We start from the raw sequence: 14,478 nt of genomic DNA, 5'->3' as shown, positions 1-14,478 counted from the left end.
GAAGGAGGTGAGGCAAAAGCTTTGGGGAAGAACAGATGGATTTTCATTTAACATAGAAACTGGTTATTTTTTTTAAATATTGTCTTAAAGCTTTTATTTTGAGATCTATATTTATCTATCTCCTCTTGGCATAACCTTATGTTTGTAGTTTCCATACATTTCAGAGATAGCTTAAGGAATAGAAACTTCAGAGTTTTAATATAACTTGTTTATTTTGAATGCCCAATTACTGCATGGCTTATATTTAAATGCAATATGTTTGGTTCTATATTGTAATGGTTTTGTTAATCCAACATAAAGATCAGATTTGAGTTTTTGCATAGGTTACATTTTCAGACAGGACATAAATAGAACTCCTTTGTTTCAGTAAATTATGGTGGATAATGCAAGTTTTGAGCTCTTTATGTCAAACGGCTAGGTTGAGCAAGAATGTTGGTTCTCTCACTCCTCTGCTTTTTATCTTCTTCTTTTAGATTCTTGATTGTGCTAACAGCCTTGGCGCTTATCGTTCCAAACTCAAAACAATGAAATATTAAACCCTTTTTTGTTCAGACAACACTGCTTTCACAGACTTTGTTGTGTTTGGCCAGCGGCCTATGCTGGCATCAGCATATATCTATGTTAAGAGGAATCAACACAGTTTCAACCTAGAAAATAAGAGGAATCTACTCAGTTTTAATCTAGAAAATAGGAGGAATCAACTTCGCTTCAATATAGAACAAGCAAATGTTTTGAGGTTTAGTAAAGCTGGGTTAGCTAGACAAAGGAGGGACTGGAAGTTGAAAGTGTTGCAAACTTTCCATTTTTACGCTTCAGGTTTGCTAAAAACGTTTTTGAAAAGGCCGTAGAAAACAACCAGTGTTAAGGTTGGTTCTCTAATGCAAGTCTATCTCAAGTATTTTTTGGATGCTGTCCATAGCTACTTCCTCAAGACCAGATTGGTGGTTCAAAAGGCTATGCCGGTTGTTTGAGTGAGGAAAGAAAAAGAAATGGTAAGTGTAGATGCAGAGGTCAACCTCATCTCACGGCTACAGGCAAATCAGACTTTCATGCAAGTTTATTCTAAATTGTCACATAGTTAAGAAAAGGCGGGGTGAAAACGCAGGATGCTCAAAGATGTAGCATGAACAGTGTATTTGCATGGACCCTTTGATGCTGGAGACATAATGAATGAGACAGTGCAACATAGTTAGTGAGACAGACACAGTGTTTGCATGTGAATGCAGTGGCGTAGCCCGACCTGTTGCCACCCGTGTCGGTTCCTGGGGTGGTATGTAAGAGGGGGGAGGTGCTGGCAATTCCTGCGGTTGCCGCCTCATGACGTGACTTAGATTGAGTGTGAGAGTGAGTATCAGTGAGTGACAGTGAACGAGAAAGTGTGCAAGACAGTGAGTGTGTGCGCAAAGTGACGGATACACAAAGTGAGACAATGTGTGAGCATGTCTGAGCTTGTGAGTCTTAACCTTGTCAGACTGTAGCAAGTGAGCAAGACAGTGTGTGAGGATGCAAGTAAGATAGAGTGAGTGACAGTGAATGAGACTGTGATTGAGACAGTAAGTGACTGTGACAGTGAGATAGTTTGAGACAATGAGTAAGACTGTGAGACAGTGTGATATTGTGAGTGAGACAATGAGTGAGAGTGAAGGAGGGTAAGTGTCACAGTGAGTGAAACAGTGTTTGACAGTATGTATTATTGTGTCAGACTGTGAGTGAAAGAGTGAGACAATGTGTGAACATGGAGAGTGTGTGTGTGCTTTATGTTGGCTAGCTTTGTCCTAGTCCTGAAGGTACTTTTTGGTAAATCAGATACCCATTGCAAGATACTGTCACTGGCATATTGGAGAGAATTATTGGCACAACCATTTCACATGGAGGGGTGGAGGCTGACTCCTATGACTAAATACTGGCCATGATAGACTCTTATTTTTTAAGAGGGTTCAGATGGTGTATTGATGGCATCAATGGAAGTCTGACAAGGGCATATTGTAGGCGATATTTGGTGTAAGGGGGGCATCTATAGCATACAGGGGCATCCATAACAAAATGGTGGCCCTGGCACACTGGAGGGCCACATTACTGACATAAGGGAGGTGCTCCTAACAAATTTTTTAAAGCAACGGGGACCTACTCAGTAGGAGAGTGAGCGTTTTTGACAAATACTTGTCAAACCCAGAATATGACAACGGACCCCAAATTACAACATGCACCTATTCTGTATATACAGAGATATGACATTCAAGCAGCCAACACGTTTTGTCCATGACTACACTTCTTCAGGGCAGAACATAACATAACATGTGTAATTGTAAAGCGCACAATTACCCGTAGGTGTCCTGGCGCTGAATAACAGATGTTTATTGTTACCCAACTCAATGGTGCTCATTTTATCGACCTCAGGTCGATAAAAGGCTGAGCGGACCCAATGGGATTTGAACCAGTGACCATGAGGTCAAAACACAGGCCCCTGCAGTGGCTGCTTTAATCCACTGAGCAACCAGACCCAGCTCAAAAGCAACAGAAGCAGTGTCACAACTAGTAGTGTGAGTTTCTAAATTATTCCAAGATCTCAAAGCTCCACTGCAATTATGTCATACAGATATTGTGTTCCTCCGATGATATAATATATAGTGAGTTATGACACTCCTATCTCACCAGCACCACCTCGGATATGAGATTGCTATGTTGCAGCTCCTGGCTAAAGATACCGGTGCTGCAGTTTGGGGATTGACTGTTACCCCTTTGTGCATATTTTGGAATTTCCTTATTTGAAGTGTCTGGCTTGGATAGGAGCATCAGAACTGGGAAGCAAAATAATTGCCAAAATAGAGCAAAAGTGTTGTTTGTGGAAAAATAGTAAAAAACTGTTGTGCAAGAAGGCATATGTTTTTGTCAGTACCAATGGCATTAACAAATGCCTACTGTGCTAAGGTTATCCATTTTCCCAGCTTTCAGGAACAACAAAAGTTGTAAAATAAAACCAATTTTTCGCTCAGTTCTTGCATTTTTCTAATTGATTGTTCATTTTACCAATTTGTTTTGCAATTTTAACATACTTGCAGTTGAGGTAGAAAAAGAATCCAGGAAGTTATACATTTCTGAATACTAAACAAAAGTCTAAATTCAGCATGTAGACGGCTCATGGTTTTCTAACAGAAATGAAAGCCTTCATTACTAGGGCAGTAGGATGAGCATCTGACTGCCATCGACGCAGACAGGTGTCCGTGCAACAATGAGTCGGCGGTCCCACCTGCCCAATTATTATCGGACTGCTGGGAAGGTGGTTGGAAAGTGCTTTTTCCTACTGCGGCTTGCGATGTGGCTCTGGAAAAGACCCGCCGCACAAGCCACAGTAGGAAAAGCCACTTTGTGCAGATCCAAGGACCGTGTGCCAGGCACCATGTGCTGCCTGGCACATGGTGCATGGATGTGTGGGGGTGCACTTCAGTGTGCAGTGGTCCCCGACGTACGGGGGCCCTGCTTGGGACCCCCAAAGTGCCTTTCGAGCTGCCTTTTCATGGCGGTTGGACCGCCATGAAAAGGCAGTCAGAAATGGACACCCTAATCCCTGCGGTGGTGCCTGAACAGGCACAGCCTCCATTGTAGGGATAGGACTCCAACATCACTCCGCCAGGATCCTAGATCCTGTCGAAGGCAGCAGCCTTCCCCCTGACAGCAAACTATCCGTCCGCCAGTATCATAATCTGGCCGTCGGACTGAAGGGCTGTCAGCCGGTTGAACCACTGTCGACAGGCTGTCAGTGGCAAGCCAACCGGCATACAAATGAGGCCCTAAGTGTTGAGATAAAAACAAATGTTATAAGTCAGAAAAAATTGCAATTGATGACAACATTTACACCTGTACATTTTTGTCATGACGGTGGTCTTACAAAAGTATCCATTAATCAATCAATAAATCAATCAATCAGGGATTTGTGAAGTGCACTACTCACCCATGAGGGTCTCAAGGTGCTGGGGTGGGTGGGGTGCAGCTCTGAATCAGCCGAAGAGCCAGGTCTTGGAGCTGTTCCTTAAGGTGTGCAGAGTGGGGAACATCTGATGTTGAGCAGGAGCTCGTTCCAGGTCTTTGCTGTGATGTAGGAGTAGGCTCTTCCCCCCACTCCGGCTCTACAAATGCATGGGGTTTCGGCAAGGGTGAGGTCAGCGGAGCGGAGGTCTCTCTTGGGTATGTGGAAGGAGACTCTTTCATTGAGGTTTTGGGGTCTGGTGTTGTGGAGGGATTTGTAGATGTGAGGGAGTAGCTTGAAGGGTACCCTCTTCTCGATGGGGAGCCAGTGGAGGTCTCAAAGGTTTTGGGTGATGTGTTCATGTCGTGGGTTGCCGAGGACGAGTCTGGCAGCGGTGTTCTGGATCATCTGGAGTTTCCGGAGCAGGGATTTGTTGATTCCGGCATAGAGGTCATTTCCATGGTCCAGTCTGCTTGGTATGAGTGTGTGGGTGACAGTCTTTCTGGATTCAGGGGGGATCCACTAGAAAGTCTTGCAAAGGATGCTGAGGGTGTTGAAGCACGTGAAGGAGACAGCATTTATCTGTCGGGTCCTGGTGAGGGAGGAGTCGAGTATGATGTCATAGCAGACTCTTCTGGTTGCAGAAACATATGCTCTTTGTCGGTTGTCCAAATCCTGCAACAGAATCAAATCAAACCAAGGGCTATTCGAAGATGATCCCTAGTTTGGATGGTTCCTAGTAAGATCCACTCCTTTCACTGGTAGTAAGCCCAGCCACACACGTGTGTATCTAGTTTTTAGAAATGTCTGGGTTTTGTATCTGGGTTTTGTAGATTTTCCCTAGAGACAATATGCATACTGGCAGTGAAGGTTAGAAAAGAAAACTAATGATGCACACCCAGCCAATACTCAAATATGGACACATACTGGTTGACTTGGCAAATGGGTGAGTGGAAAGTTCAAATTGCAACAGCTACTAATAAATAATCTCACATAAATCAAAATGCAAAACTTATTTGTTACTAAGATAATTGGAATATCAGAATACTGAACCTAAGATGCATAGCTCTTGAGCTTTAAATCCACAGCAAGGCATCAACCACTTTATAGTCCATTCGCAAGCCTTTCATACACGACAGAAAACCATTGACACAACTAGCTGCTGCCCCATCACAACATTCACATAAAAAAACTACTCAATTCAAGGCCCCTTTTCTTCCCTACGCCCACAGGATAGACACAGCAATTACACGACTACTCCCCCAGACAGCAGCCAATGTACATACAAACGCATCCTGCAAATCATTGTACACATTTTGCCAGCCAAAAAACACTTCAATCACATTATTACTACCCGCACATTTCCAACCTACCCCAGTACACATACCGCAAGCAACCCCCACTATACACGCACCACTAGCTAACCGCCACTACACACACACCGTCACCCAACAGCCACACAGACATCGCCATCAAGCTCCATACCACTTTCATTTTTAAAACACTTCCAAAAGGAACAGATTATACCCCAAACATTCTGAAAAAAATAAATATTCAACTAAAGAGAGAACATTACAAGTTCAGATCTTTTTTCAAATTCCAAATAACTCACCTTTAGGTATACTCATTGTCAGTGAAATTGCTCTCCCTCCCTCGCAGCTCCACCATTAAGTGAGGCCTTCCCCCGAGCCCCTGCACTCTCGAGTGTTGGTGTTCAAGGCCCTCCTTCACCCACACTCTCACACCCCCTCACACCCCCTCACCCACCCTCACCCTCACTCACCCACTTACCCTCACACACCCTCTCACCCTCACACACCCTCTCACCCTCACACACCCTCTCACCGTCACACACCCTCACCCTCACACCCCAAAACCCTCACAAACCCTCTCACACACCCTCTCACCCTCACACACCCTCTCACCCTCACACCCCCTTGCCCCCTCACCCTCACCCCCGTCACCCTCACACCCCGTCACCCTCACACCCCGTCACCCTCACACCCACACCCTCACACACCCCCTCACACACACTCTCACCCTCACACACCCTCACCCTCACACCCCCTCACCCTCACACCCCCTCACCCTCACCCCCCCTCACCCCATCACCCTCACCCTCCCTCACCCTCACACCCTCACCCTCACAACCCCACACCCTCACAACCCCACACCCTCACACCCTCTCACCCTCACACACCCTCACACCCCCTCACCCTCACACCCTCTCACCCTCACACCCCCTCACCCCCATCACCCTCACCCTCCCTCACCCTCACACCCTCACCCTCACAACCCCACACCCTCACAACCCCACACCCTCCCCCTCACACACCCTCACACACCCTCACTCACACCCCCACACCCTCGCACCCCTCACCCTCATGCACACCCTTACCCTCACACCCCCTCACCCTCACTCCCTCTCCCCCTCACACCCCCTCACCCTCACACCCCCTCACCCTCACACCCTCACACACCCTCACCCTCACACACCCTCACACCCCCTCACTCACCCTCACCCTCACACACCCTCACCCTCACACACCCTCACTCACCCTCACACCCCCTCAGCCTCTCACCCTCACTCACCCTCACTTACCCTCACACCCCCTCACCTTCACACACCTTCACCCTCACACCCCCTCACCCCCTCTCACCCTCACACCCCTTCACACCCCCTCACCCTCACACCACCTCACCCTCACACCCCCTCACACCCCGTCACCCTCACATCCCCTCACTCTCACACCCCCTCACTCTCGACACCCCCTCACCCTCACACCCCTCACTCTCACATACCCTCACCCTCACACCCCCTCACTCTCACACCCCCTCCCCCTCATACCCCCTCACCCTCACGCCCCTCACCTAACACCCCTCACCCTAACACCCCCTCACCCTCACACCCTCACACCCCCTCACACCCCCTCACCCTCACACCCCCTCACCCTCACACCCCCTCACTCAACCTCACACACCCTCACACACCCTCACTTACCCTCACTCACCCTCACTCACTCAAAACCCCCTCACCCTCTCATCCTCACACACCCTCACTCACCCTCACACCCCCTCACCCTCACACACCCTCACCCCCTCACCCTAACACAGCCTCACCCCCTCTCACCCTGACACACCCTCACTCACCCTCACACACCATCACACCCCCTCACCCTCACACATGCTCACCCCCTCTCACCCTCACTCACCTTCACACACCCTCACCCTCACACACCCTCACACACCCTCATTCACACACCGTCACACCCCCTCACACCCTCTCACCCTCACACACCCTCACCATCACACCCCCTCACCCACACACACCCTCACCCTCACTCACCCTCACACACCCTCACCAGCGTAGCATAACATTCTCCGGATGGCAAGACAACGTTTGTATAGTTTCTGCAGTTTATAATAGACAGCCTTGTTGCAGTGAAAGGATCACTGACAGAATATTGTGTACAAAAAGATTGTGTGGACAGAATATAGTGTCAAAAATATAGAGTATCAAAATATTGAGAAGGTAAGTGCAAATAGGTAGGTGTAGATTTACTATTCTTAACTCAGCATCTATGTACCTTGAATATATATCATTCATCAAGGTACATATAAATTGAGTTAAGTATAGTAAAATGTTGCATACAGATTGAAACTTATCTTCACTATATTCATGTCCTTGATATTTTTGACATTATATTTTGTCCATACAATACCTTGGACTCGATAGTTGGTCCAAATACCCAGTGGAGCAAGCAACAGTTTCAAGAAATGCAGTGGTGAGGATGTGGCTGATTGAAAAATTGTCACTTTCTTGGATGCATTCCTCCTACCCCCAAAAAAGCATTAGTTTGTTGGAGATGTAGAGTCTGTGTCTCAAAAGGAATATGAAAGAAGAGTTGTATGTACTGCTCCAATTGTCGTTCTAATCCTGCCCTATGTGTGCCCACATGTTTGAATCTATGCTAAATGCAATAGAAGTATGGTGAGCAATCACTAGAGTAAAAGGGAACTGAAGATGTCATGCATGTACTGCCAAATATGGTATGTTTTGGCACCAGTTAGGCCATTGTTTGACATGTTTTAGTGATGCCTGCTGTTCATGCAAACATTAGTTATCATCTTCTATCAAATAAAATCAGGTGTTTGTTAAGTGCGACTACTCATCCGTAAGGGTCTCAAGGCACTGGGGGTGTGGTGGGTAATCACAGGTTCCAGTCCATCAAGAAGGGGGTCTGTCGAAGAGCCAGGTTTTTAGTTTTCCTGCGAAGAGGGGGAGCAATGTTATCTGTCTGAGGTGGAGCGGAAGGTTGTTCCAGGCACTGGTTGCACGGAAGGCGAAGGAGCGGCCTCCCGATCTGGTTTTTCTGGTGTGGGAGAGCTGGGCTGATCGTAGGGTCCTTTGGAATGCGTGGAATTTGAGTCGGCTGTTCAGGTATGCTGGTCCGGTGTCGTGGAGGGCCTTGTGAGCGTGGGTTAGCATCTTGAAGGTGACTCTAGCTTCGATGGGGAGCCAGTGGAGTGTGCGCAGGTGCTGGGAGATGTTGCAGTGGCTTGGCAGGTTGAGGACCAGTCTTGCGGCGGCGTTTTGGATGTTCTGTAGCTTGCGGGTGAGGGTTTTGATTATTCCGGCAGAGATTGCGTTGCCGTAGTCGAGCCTGCTGGTGACCAGGGCGTGAGTAGGGTCTTTCTGTGTTTGAAGGGAATCCATTTGAAGGTCCTACGTAGGAAGCGGAGGGTGTGGAAGCAGGAGGATGAGACAGAGTTGATCTGGTGGTCCATGTTGAGCTCTAAGTCCAGGATGATTCCCAGGTTGCGGCTTGGTCTGTGGGGGTGGGCAGGCTTCCAAGGGCGGGGGGCCACCAGGTGTCGTTCCAGGCATCTGGGTTTGGGCCCATGATGAGTACTTCCGTTTTGTTTTTGTTTAGTTGTAGGCAGCTGTTTTTCATTTATTTGACAACGGCTTCCATGCCATCTCAAAAGTTGTGTCTGGCGGTGTTGGGTTCGTTGGATAGGGAGAGGATGAGTTGGGTGTTGTCTGCGTATGACACAATGTTGAGTCTGTAGGTTCTGACAATGGGGGCGAGCAGAGCCATGTAGACGTTGAAGAGCGTAGGGCTGAGGGAGGACCCCTCGGGGACTCTGCAGGTGGTAGGTGTGGGGTCTGAGAAGAAAGGGGGGAGTCTGACCCGCTGTGTTCTGCCGGAGAGGACGGAGCAGATCCAGTCAGGGGCCTTGTCTTGGATCCCTGTGTCATGGAGTCTGCCTATTAGGATGCGGTGAGAGACTGTGTCGAATGCTGCTGAGAGGACTTGGAGGATGAGGGCTGTTGTTTCTTCTTTGTCCAGTATGGTATGGTATGCGGCAAGGAGTGGGGTTTCCGTACTGTGTTTTTTTTCTGAAGCTGAATTGGGAGGAGTCGAGGATGTTGTGCTCTTCGATGAATGTGTCGAGATGGCTGTTGATGGCTTTCTCAATGACTTTCGCTGGGAACGGGAGCAGGCAGATGGGTGTGTAGTTTTTGAGGTCAGTGGGGTCTACCGAGGGTTTCTTTAGGAGGGGATTGATCTCAGCGTGTTTCCAGTCGCTAGGGAATGAGGCGGTTGCCAGGGAGTGAGGCAGTTGCCAGGGAGCGGTTGATGGTGTGGCAGAGCATGGGTGAGATGGTGTCAGCGGCTCTGTTGAAAATGTGGTGGGGGCAGGGGTCTGTGGGGGCCCCGAAATGGATTGACTTCATCGTCTTCAGTGTGTCTTCGGAGGTGAGGGCTGTCCAGTTGTCGATCGCTGGCTTCAGGGTGCCGGGGGTGGTTGGTGAGGGTTCAGGGTGTTGGTTGTCTTCGTCGAAGTTGTCGTAGATGCTCTTGATTTTGTGGTGGAAAAAGGTGCTGAGTTTGTCGCAGAGGTCTTGTGAAGAAGGGATGTCGGTGGACTCGCTGGTGGGTTGCGGCTGGTTCTGTGCACGTGCATAGCTCACATGAACTGTACGCGATCCGCAGTTTGGTAGACTTTTTGAACCGCTTACTATAAATCTCGCCGATTTATCCCTGCGGGATATAATAGGCGAGACCTAAAAAATAAACTCACATTTCAAACACTATAGAGGCACAATCAACACAAAGTGAAGCTCAAGCATGCAAGAAAAAGGAAAACAAATGCCCGGTTAAGAAAAGATATAGGGGGCATTATTGGCCGACCAGTGCATTTCATGGTTTTGGGTCCTTTGTGATCTTCATCAGAAGCTAAGTGGTGCAAACTCAATTTGTTAGAGCACTAGATAGGGAAACCAAAAGAAAAAACAAGACGGCCTTGCCATGATTACTTCATCGTGTTCAGCCTAAAGTATTTGGTGCATGTTGTGAAACACTTCAGCCACCAAAAATTAGGATATGCACATAGCTCAACAGTTATCTGAAAGAGCATTGAAAGATAGTGACAACAGCTCAAAATGTTATGTTCTCTAGGAGCACCTGTTTTAATAATGTATTGAAAGGGTGACCAGATGACTCAATGTCACCATAAAAGAACATTTCCTGTTCAGGGTTTTGATTTAACATATAAGTGCATTCTAGGAGTTGTAGTCTGGGTTCATTTAAATTTAGCCAATCTTATAAGAATGATATGTAAAAGCAAAGTCCAGCAATGGACATGTGGAGTCCCGATGACATGGAGTCAACTGATTACTATATGTATTTAGCATGACACCACCTTTTCTCCATGCCACCCCTAAAATGAGCATGTGAAGCTAATACATCAGTCACTCTCACACCTTTATTTGTAGGCATCAAAACCAAAGTGTATGGTACACCTCCTGTGTGACCACAGAGAAATCCCTGACCAGGAAATTACATAAACCTTCTTAGACTGGGGGCGGTGAGATGTAGGTTTGGAAACTGAGATATCAAGAGCATATTAGTAACTTTAATTAGTGAATCCAGACAAGTAAAGAAAACCATACGCACCTGAGCCAGACTTTAGAGATTAGGAAGCAGCGAAACATAAAGCAGCACAAACCCACAACATTATGGTGTGAGGCCGGTGTTTCAAAAGCGTCACACAGAGGAGTAAGCCATAATATTGAGCAGTCATGTCGCTGTCCAAATTAGCTTCTCTTATAAACCTGAGTTATTGTAGCCTGCCGATTCCTTTCACAACATGTAACCTTGGATATGCATAAATGCAGTGACACAGAGGTGGTGGCATAACGTTATGTTCTGTAGTCCCAACAGGGGTGAGCAGAACAAACCCAAGGCTGGATGCTTAGCTCAATGTTTGTGCTCGTGGCAAATTGGTCCTGATAAAAAATCATAGTGCAGAGTTGTCTGGGCTGGAAAGTTTGGGAGTGGTTTCTAAAAAATAAAAATAAAAGACTAGCTAGTGCACATCAAAAAGATTCACGTCGAAGTAGATGAAAGATAAAACAAAAAGGAGAGGAAAAAGAGCCAATAGGCTAAATAAAAAGGCAAGTGTTTTCACTTCCACACTAAAGAGTGAAATCCCCCAAAAATGTAAAAATCACTTCCAATATCGTGACCACCTGGTTTAAAGGTCTCCAAATGTTCTACCCACGATGCATCTCTTTTGAGCAGTATGATCACCTCCTCATTTATTGCTTTTGACTTGTTTGATACCTTGGATGCTACATTTTTGGGACGTGTACTCCCAAAAGAACAAAAAGAATTGCAATCTCCTTCAGCACAGGAATCCACGCACATAGGGCCTCATATACAAGAGGAAATATACATTTTTGTGCACGTTTTTTTGGGAGGTATTCACAAACTATGAGTTAACAGTAAGGGGTATATTCACAAACATGGGTAATAACTATTGCCATCGTCAGTCATCGCAAGAAAAGCTAACGCTGCCTAACCCTGATTAATATCGCCATGTTAGAGGGCTATTTTCAAGGCTGCGGTACATGGCCATAGTAACAGGGAAGGGGTGTGAAACCCCAGGTACTAATTATCGCAATGGCGAATTAAATTCCTGCGTTAGCCAGCGATACGTTGTGAATGGCCAGTTATCGGCTGAGAAGTCCCTTCATCACTACCTTTAGCTCCCTTCCCAACACTGCCCCTGCTGGAAGCCAGGTGTCACTGTGAGACTGGCAGCATGGTGGCCTCGGCAATCAGCTTCCTCGAAGTCTGAATATTTGTTTTAAACATAAATACTGTCATTTTAGTGGTGCTAACTTAGGAAGACACCTTCCATCTGGAATAACTGCATCTTAAAAGGCTCCTGGCTGTGTTCCCTTCCATGCTGCTGGTAGTCGTCCTGCTTAACAACAGCAAAAGGCAGGTGTAAAATCCCTAGGTGCTCCACAGGTTATCCACTGTTTTTGATTCGCTTCGCAGATCTGGCAGTTCGTTGTGATTGTGGTGTTGTGGTTTTCTGGTGTGTTTTTGCATGGGAATGCCTACTCTGCATCTCATTAGTGTTTGTGGTGTCCACTGTGTAGATAAATTCGGGGGCAGCTATCGCGGGAATACTGGTGTTGTCTGCAGTTTGAACTAGCTTATGAATGGGGTGTTAATTCTATCACCACTTTTGATGCGTTAAAGTGGGAATAATTCTGAGATAAATCCTTGTGAGTATGCCCCTAAGTTTTACAACTGTGAAGACTCTGTAGTGGAGGCGGAGTACTCTGCACATTAAAAGATAGGTCTGCCCAATCTTTTTTTGTGTGGAGTTCTCCGTCGCAACTGTATATATAGAAGGCTCTGTTTAAGAGGTCATTTTCTTAGATGAATGTCTGCTTGGCCTCCTTGGTGTTCTTGAAGAGGACCTGTCTGTCTTTTCCACCACCTTCATATATGACATTTGTTTCAGTTTTGAATGCTCTGACATTTCTTCACTCAATTTAATCTTCTGGATTTAATCCTTTTTCTTTTGTGGTCAAGTTATCTTGAGTTTTACTGATCTAATTTCTCTTCTCCGACACTTTGAGGGTCAAGTCATGAAAAGCTCTCATGCTTTGGTAATTGTAAGCACTTGCTCCAAAGAATCCAGAGCTATGAGTAAAAAAGATGCTGCTTTTTCATTTACACTTTTTGAGATTTAATAGAGTGTGGATTGGGCTAGTTTATGAACCAAAACACTAGAGAACTGGGCAGTTTGATATTGCCTCCTATTATCAGTGAGAAACGGCCTCGCAGATTGCGGAGTCAATTGCCATTATTACAGTTAGGCCAAAAATGCTATTTGAGGCCGTTCATAACATATATGAATTTCATACAATAGTCTTTCGAATAACAGTAACATCTTTTGAGTTCTCTGAGTAAACCATTGATTAGGGTCCGGTTTAGTGTATTTGTGATATACACACACACACACAACTTTTAGCTCTCTTTCACTGTGTGTCCCTCTCAGTACTGCCCTATCAAGCACGGCTTGCAGCATTATTTGAGGATCATCCTCAGTTTGCAAAGAGGAGTGGGGGCAACACTCCTGTACAACAAATAGATCTCACAGCCTCACGCATACTTAATGACAGGTACTAAATGGGATCACTTAGAAATGACAAACATGTGGAAATGTTGTCAACAGTTAGTGTTGAGGCGGATTTTGCACTTTTCTATTATCTTGACGTGGACAAATCAATCCTCCCCCTTTGTGGCTATCATTGATTAAGACTAGCTTTGTGGCTAGGTTCTTTGTGGAAAGAACTGACTGTCAGGCAAAATTATGCATCTGCATTTGACAATCTCTTGCAGGCTTCTACTGAATATCAACTATCTTGCAGCTTCTCCATCATTCTGTGAATGACAGTGAGTGTCAATTGATCCCTAAGACCTAGAATCTGTAAGATGAAAGAGTACCTCAATGACTATGAAATAATGTTTGTACAGGCTCTCAGGTAACAAAATCAAATTTAGCCCTGCATTAGCTGACCTTCAAAATTTTAAGTAAATGTATCCTGTCGTTCCATCGCATTGTGTTGTGCGAGCGCCCACACACATTTTTAGTAAATGAGAGCCCTAGTGTGTAAGATTATACAAATGGTAGTCATCAGATTCGGATACAGATGAGAAATTCAAATGTCAGAACTAGGTGGGAAGGCTGTTTCCATATTGGAAATGGGATTTATAATGAAGTGTGGTTCAGTAATGGCTAGGAGAGGGCGATGAGTATCTCTTCTGTAAGTTATAACAGACACCAATTGCAAATTCAAAAAAGGTACATCTACACGCCATCAGTAGCAACAAATCAGTATGAAAGAGCTTTAATGGCCTCTTCTACTGTCCTTTAAATACTCTATGTTATCATTGTCACCACTGCTGCATGTTAAAATGGATCCTCTTCCTCCCTTCCTCCTGTGAAGCATGTCTCAAATGAATCAAAGGCAACAAATACACAACTCAAACTTGACCATAATTTAAAATTAATATGTATGGGCCTGAGATTTCAATTTCTAGACTGACGAAGGTCCTTGTTGGAGGAGTGCGAGTCGAAAGGAGAGAAAGAACAGCATATAGGAAGTCTGGCCAAGGATGGGATGGCTATGTGGAACT

The sequence above is a fragment of the Lissotriton helveticus genome, chromosome 11 (genome assembly GCF_964261635.1).
Source record: "Lissotriton helveticus chromosome 11, aLisHel1.1, whole genome shotgun sequence".
Lineage (NCBI taxonomy): Eukaryota > Metazoa > Chordata > Amphibia > Caudata > Salamandridae > Lissotriton > Lissotriton helveticus.
This window is presented reverse-complemented; position numbering follows the sequence as displayed.